We start from the raw sequence: 6,862 nt of genomic DNA on the forward strand, positions 1-6,862 counted from the left end.
CGCCGTAAGGTGTCCGACTCGGCCGGTTCCTCCGGTCGGCCTGAACGAGCGAAAATTCGGCCTCTTCCCCTGGAGGTCCTGTCAAGTTTAACGAATATTTTCTAAGTGCCATCGGCTCTTCCGCCGTAAGGTGTCCGACTCGGCCGGTTCCTCCGGTCGGCCTGAACAAGTGAAAATTCGGCCTCTTCCCCTGGAGGTCCGGAACATTTTGGCGAATATTTTCTAAGTGCCATCGGCTCTTCCGCCGTAAGGTGTCCGACTCGGCCGGTTCCTCCGGTCGGCCTGAACGAGCGAAAATTCGGCCTCTTCCCCTGGAGGTCCTGTCAAGTTTAACGAATATTTTCTAAGTGCCATCGGCTCTTCCGCCGTAAAGCGTCCGACTCGGCTGGTTCCCGATGTCGGCCAGAACAAGTGGAAATTCGGCCTCTTCCCCTGGAGGTCAGTTGAAGTTTAACGAATATTTTCTAAGTGCCAACGGCTGCTCCGCCGTAAAGCGTCCGACTCGGCTGGTTCCCGATGTCGGCCAGAACAAGTGAAAATTCGGCCTCTTCCCCTGGAGGTCCGTTCAAGATTAACGAATATTTCCTAAGTGCCAACGGCTGCTCCGCCGTAAAGCGTCCGACTCGGCTGGTTCCCGATGTCGGCCAGAACAAGTGAAAATTCGGCCTCTTCCCCTGGAGGTCCGTTCAAGATTAACGAATATTTTCTAAGTGCCAACGGCTCTTGCGCCGAAAAGCGTCCGCCTCGGCTGGTTCCCGCGGTCGGACACAAAATGTGTCAATTCGGCCTCTCTGAGGTACCAGGGGTAGGCTTTATGTACTTGGTCCCCCCAGTTAGTGTACTCATCACTTTACCCCCCTTTCGCAAAATATAGTCGGCACGTATGTGCAGAACTGTTTATTTTCATTTTAAAAATTGTCTAAGTGCCAGCGGAAGCTGTCACACGAACTGTCCGAGCTACCACGGTGCCCATCCCGGGCAGTGACGGCAAAAGGCCGATGTGTGTTTGATGGAAGTCTGAATAATTTCTAAGTGCCAACGGCTCAACCGCCGTAAAGTGTCCGCCTCGGCCGGTTCTCCCGGTCGGCCCGAACGAGCGAAAATTCGGCCTCTTTCCCTGGAGGTCCGGAACATTTTGGCGAATATTTTCTAAGTGCCAACGGGTGCTCCGCCGTAAAGTGTCCGCCTCGGCTGGTTCCCCCGGTCGGCCAGAACAAGTGAAAATTCGGCCTCTTCCCCTGGAGGTCCGGAACATTTTGGCGAATATTTCCTAAGTGCCAACGGCTCAACCGCCGTAAAGTGTCCGCCTCGGCCGGTTCTCCCGGTCGGCCCGAACGAGCGAAAATTCGGCCTCTTTCCCTGGAGGTCCGGAACATTTTGGCGAATATTTTCTAAGTGCCAACGGGTGCTCCGCCGTAAAGTGTCCGCCTCGGCCGGTTCCCCCGGTCGGCCAGAACAAGTGAAAATTCGGCCTCTTCCCCTGGAGGTCCGGAACATTTTGGCGAATATTTCCTAAGTGCCAACGGCTGCTCCGCCGTAAAGTGTCCGCCTCGGCCGGTTCACCCGGTCGGCCAGAACAAGTGAAAAATCGGCCTCTTCCCCTGGAAGTCCGGCCGAGTTAAGGTAAATATTTCCTAAGTGCCAACGGCTGCTCAGCCTTAAAGTGTCCGACTCGGCTGGTTCCCGATGTCGGCCAGAACAAGTGAAAATCCGGCCTCTTCCCCTGGAAGTCCGGCCGAGTTAAGGCAAATATTTCCTAAGTGCCAACGGCTGCTCCGCCGTAAAGTGTCCGACTCGGCTGGTTCCCGATGTCGGCCAGAACAAGTGAAAATCCGGCCTCTTCCCCTGGAAGTCCGGCCAAGTTCGGCGAATATTTCCTAAGTGCTAACGGCTGCTCCGCCGTAAAGAGACCGACTCGGCTGGTTCCCGATGTCGGCCAGAACAAGTGAAAATTCGGCCTCTTCCCCTGGAGGTCAGTTGAAGTTTAACGAATATTTCCTAAGTGCCAACGGCTGCTCCGCCGTAAAGTGTCCGACTCGGCTGGTTCCCGATGTCGGCCAGAACGAGTGAATATTCGGCCTCTTCCCCTGGAGGTCCGGAACATTTTGGCGAATATTTCCTAAGTGCCAACGGCTGTTCCGCCGTAAAGAGTCCGACTCGGCTGGTTCCCGATGTCGGCCAGAACAAGTGAAAAATCGGCCTCTTCCCCTGGAAGTCCGGCCGAGTTAAGGCAAATATTTCCTAAGTGCCAACGGCTGTTCCGCCGTAAAGGGTCCGACTCGGCTGGTTCCCGATGTCGGCCAGAACAAGTGAAAAATCGGCCTCTTCCCCTGGAAGTCCGGCCGAGTTAAGGCAAATATTTCCTAAGTGCCAACGGCTGCTCCGCCGTAAAGCGTCCGACTCGGCTGGTTCCCGATGTCGGCCAGAATAAGTGGAAATTCGGCCTCTTCCCCTGGAGGTCCGTTCAAGATTAACGAATATTTTCTAAGTGCCAACGGCTGCTCCGCCGAAAAGCGTCCGACTCGGCTGGTTCCCGATGTCGGCCAGAACAAGTGAAAATTCGGCCTCTTCCCCTGGAGGTCAGTTGAAGTTTAACGAATATTTTCTAAGTGCCAACGGCTGTTCCGCCGTAAAGAGTCCGACTCGGCTGGTTCCCGATGTCGGCCAGAACAAGTGAAAATTCGGCCTCTTCCCCTGGAGGTCAGTTGAAGTTTAACGAATATTTTCTAAGTGCCAACGGCTGTTCCGCCGTAAAGAGTCCGACTCGGCTGGTTCCCGATGTCGGCCAGAACAAGTGAAAATTCGGCCTCTTCCCCTGGAAGTCCGGCCGAGTTAAGGCAAATATTTCCTAAGTGCCAACGGCTGTTCCGCCGTAAAGAGTCCGACTCGGCTGGTTCCCGATGTCGGCCAGAACAAGTGAAAAATCGGCCTCTTCCCCTGGAAGTCCGGCCGAGTTAAGGCAAATATTTCCCAAGTGCCAACGGCTGTTCCGCCGTAAAGGGTCCGACTCGGCTGGTTCCCGATGTCGGCCAGAACAAGTGAAAAATCGGCCTCTTCCCCTGGAAGTCCGGCCAAGTTCGGCGAATATTTCCTAAGTGCCAACGGCTGTTCCGCCGTAAAGAGTCCGACTCGGCTGGTTCCCGATGTCGGCCAGAACAAGTGAAAATTCGGCCTCTTCCCCTGGAAGTCCGGCCGAGTTAAGGCAAATATTTCCTAAGTGCCAACGGCTGTTCCGCCGTAAAGAGTCCGACTCGGCTGGTTCCCGATGTCGGCCAGAACAAGTGAAAAATCGGCCTCTTCCCCTGGAAGTCCGGCCAAGTTCGGCGAATATTTCCTAAGTGCCAACGGCTGTTCCGCCGTAAAGAGTCCGACTCGGCTGGTTCCCGATGTCGGCCAGAACAAGTGAAAATTCGGCCTCTTCCCCTGGAAGTCCGGCCGAGTTAAGGCAAATATTTCCTAAGTGCCAACGGCTGTTCCGCCGTAAAGAGTCCGACTCGGCTGGTTCCCGATGTCGGCCAGAACAAGTGAAAATCCGGCCTCTTCCCCTGGAAGTCCGGCCGAGTTAAGGCGAATATTTCCTAAGTGCCAACGGCTGCTCAGCCTTAAAGTGTCCGACTCGGCTGGTTCCCGATGTCGGCCAGAACAAGTGAAAATCCGGCCTCTTCCCCTGGAAGTCCGGCCGAGTTAAGGCGAATATTTCCTAAGTGCCAACGGCTGCTCAGCCTTAAAGTGTCCGACTCGGCCGGTTCCCGATGTCGGCCAGAACAAGTGAAAATCCGGCCTCTTCCCCTGGAAGTCCGGCCGAGTTAAGGCAAATATTTCCTAAGTGCCAACGGCTGTTCCGCCGTAAAGGGTCCGACTCGGCTGGTTCCCGATGTCGGCCAGAACAAGTGAAAAATCGGCCTCTTCCCCTGGAAGTCCGGCCGAGTTCGGCGAATATTTCCTAAGTGCCAACGGCTGTTCCGCCGTAAAGAGTCCGACTCGGCTGGTTCCCGATGTCGGCCAGAACAAGTGAAAATCCGGCCTCTTCCCCTGGAAGTCCGGCCGAGTTAAGGCGAATATTTCCTAAGTGCCAACGGCTGCTCCGCCGTAAAGCGTCCGACTCGGCTGGTTCCCGATGTCGGCCAGAATAAGTGGAAATTCGGCCTCTTCCCCTGGAGGTCAGTTGAAGTTTAACGAATATTTTCTAAGTGCCAACGGCTGCTCCGCCTTAAAGCGTCCGACTCGGCTGGTTCCCGATGTCGGCCAGAACAAGTGAAAATTCGGCCTCTTCCCCTGGAGGTCCGTTCAAGTTTGGGGAATATTTTCTAAGTGCCAACGGCTGCTCCGCCTTAAAGCGTCCGACTCGGCTGGTTCCCGATGTCGGCCAGAACAGGTGAAAATTCGGCCTCTTCCCCTGGAGGTCCGTTCAAGTTTGGCGAATATTTTCTAAGTGCCAACGGCTGCTCCGCCTTAAAGTGTCCGACTCGGCTGGTTCCCGATGTCGGGCAGAACAAGTGACAATTCGGCCTCTTCCCCTGGAAGTCCGGCCGAGTTTGGCGAATATTTTCTAAGTGCCAACGGCTGCTCCGCCGTAAAGAGTCCGACTCGGCTGGTTCCCGATGTCGGCCAGAAAAAGTGACAATTCGGCCTCTTCCCCTGGAGGTCCTTTGAAGTTTAGCGAATATTTTCTAAGTGCCAACGGCTCTTGCGCCGAAAAGCGTCCGCCTCGGCTGGTTCCCGCGGTCGGCCGTAATAGGCGAAAATTCGGCCTCTTCCCCTGGAGCGACCTCCAAATTTGGGCGAAATTTTTTCTAAGTGCCTAAAGGTACCAGGGGTTTGGGTACCAGGGGTGCATTACCAACTGGTCTTTTGTCAACCCATGTACTTTTTCTAGAGTACATGGGTTGGTCCCCCCACTTAGTGTACTCATCACTTTACCCCCCTTTCGCAAAATATAGTCAGAACGAGCATGGGGGACGCAATTGTTTTCCATGCAAATCAATTGGGCCTGGTCCGAGCGCTGGTAACGGCCGCCAGCAAGCGTCCCCTGCTCGGATAGCAGAACTGAAGAAGGCACGGCACTTCCAGAGAGAGAGAGAAAATTTTCTAAGTGCCACATTTCTCAAAAATTTTCAAAGTGCCACATCTCTCAAAAAATTTCTAAGTGCCACATCTCTCAAAAAATTTCTAAGTGCCACATCTCTCAAAAACTTTCAAAGTGCCACATCTCTCAAAAACTTTCAAAGTGCCACATCTCTGAAAAACTTTCTAAGTGCCACGTCTCTGAAAAATTTTCTAAGTGCCACAGCACGGCTGTGAAATATTCAAAGTCCTACAGGCATTGGCAGAATGCGCGGACGGCCGTCTGCTCCCGGCGGCCGCCGCGAAGCTACTACCCCCTCCCGGGGACGGCTGTCTGCTCCCGGCAGCCGTCCTTACCCCCCTCCCCCGTTTGCACCGCCTGAAGTTAGACCCGCCTTGGTAGGGCCCCCACCGGCCCCGGCTCGCCGGCGTTGGGTGGACGGTTCCTGCCCACTTGCGGGTCCCGGTCGCTTGGCAACCGACCGGGGAGGACCAGCCGCCTCCTTAAACACAGGCTGGAAGGGAAATCCGGTCAAGCTACGGAGGACCGGCCGCCTCCTTAAACACAGGCCGGAAGGGAAATCCGATCAAGCTACGGAGGACCGGTCGCCTCCCTAAACACAGGCCGGGCAAAAATCTGCGAATGGGCCCGTCAAGGGTAGTGGGTCATCCAAGGTGGGAGGTACCGGCCGCCTCCTTAAACACAGGCCGGGCAAAAATCTGCGAATGGCCCGTCAAGGGTTGTTGGTCATCCAAGGAGGGAGGTACCGGCCGCCTCCTTAAACACAGGCCGGGCAAAAATCTGCGAATGGCCCGTCAAGGGTTGTTGGTCATCCAAGGAGGGAGGTACCGGCCGCCTCCTTAAACACAGGCCGGGCAAAAATCTGCGAATGGCCCGTCAAGGGTTGTTGGTCATCCAAGGAGGGAGGTACCGGCCGCCTCCTTAAACACAGGCCGGGCAAAAATCTGCGAACGGCCCGTCAAGGGTTCTGTCTCATCCAAGAAAGGGGTACCGGCCGCCTCAGAGGCCGGAGCGAAGGGGGCGAAAGGCTGTCGATGGGGAAGGATCGGGGCCACGGCTAATCTAGCGATGCCCGCGTCGGGCGGTCACTCCGACGAATGAGCGGGGCCGAATCCGGCGCGAGGCGGCCTTCAGGCACGTGGTTCGAGACGACCTCACCCGGCTCTAGCCCGGAGGATCGGAGGCAACGGCCGTCTCCTTAAGCTAAGGCCGGACGAAAATCTGCGGATGCGGTCCATCCAAGGCAGACGGAGGTACCGGCCGCCTCGGTAAATAAAGCCCGGGCAAAAATCTGCGAACGGCCCGTCAAGGGTTCTGTCTCATCCAAGAAAGGGGTACCGGCCGCCTCAGAGGCCGGAGCGAAGGGGGCGAAAGGCTGTCGATGGGGAAGGATCGGGGCCACGGCTAATCTAGCGATGCCCGCGTCGGGCGGTCACTCCGACGAATGAGCGGGGCCGAATCCGGCGTAGGCGGCCTTCAGGCACGTGGTTCGAGACGACCTCACCCGGCTCTAGCCCGGAGGATCGGAGGCAACGGCCGTCTCCTTAAGCTAAGGCCGGACGAAAATCTGCGGATGCGGTCCATCCAAGGCAGACGGAGGTACCGGCCGCCTCGGTAAATAAAGCCCGGGCAAAAATCTGCGAACGGCCCGTCAAGGGTTCTCTCTCATCCAAGAAAGGGGTACCGGCCGCCTCAGAGGCCGGAGCGAAGGGGGCGAAAGGCTGTCGATGGGGAAGGATCGGGGCCACGGCTAATCTAGCGATGCCCGCGTCGGGC

The sequence above is a fragment of the Syngnathus scovelli genome, unplaced genomic scaffold (genome assembly GCF_024217435.2).
Source record: "Syngnathus scovelli strain Florida unplaced genomic scaffold, RoL_Ssco_1.2 HiC_scaffold_378, whole genome shotgun sequence".
Lineage (NCBI taxonomy): Eukaryota > Metazoa > Chordata > Actinopteri > Syngnathiformes > Syngnathidae > Syngnathus > Syngnathus scovelli.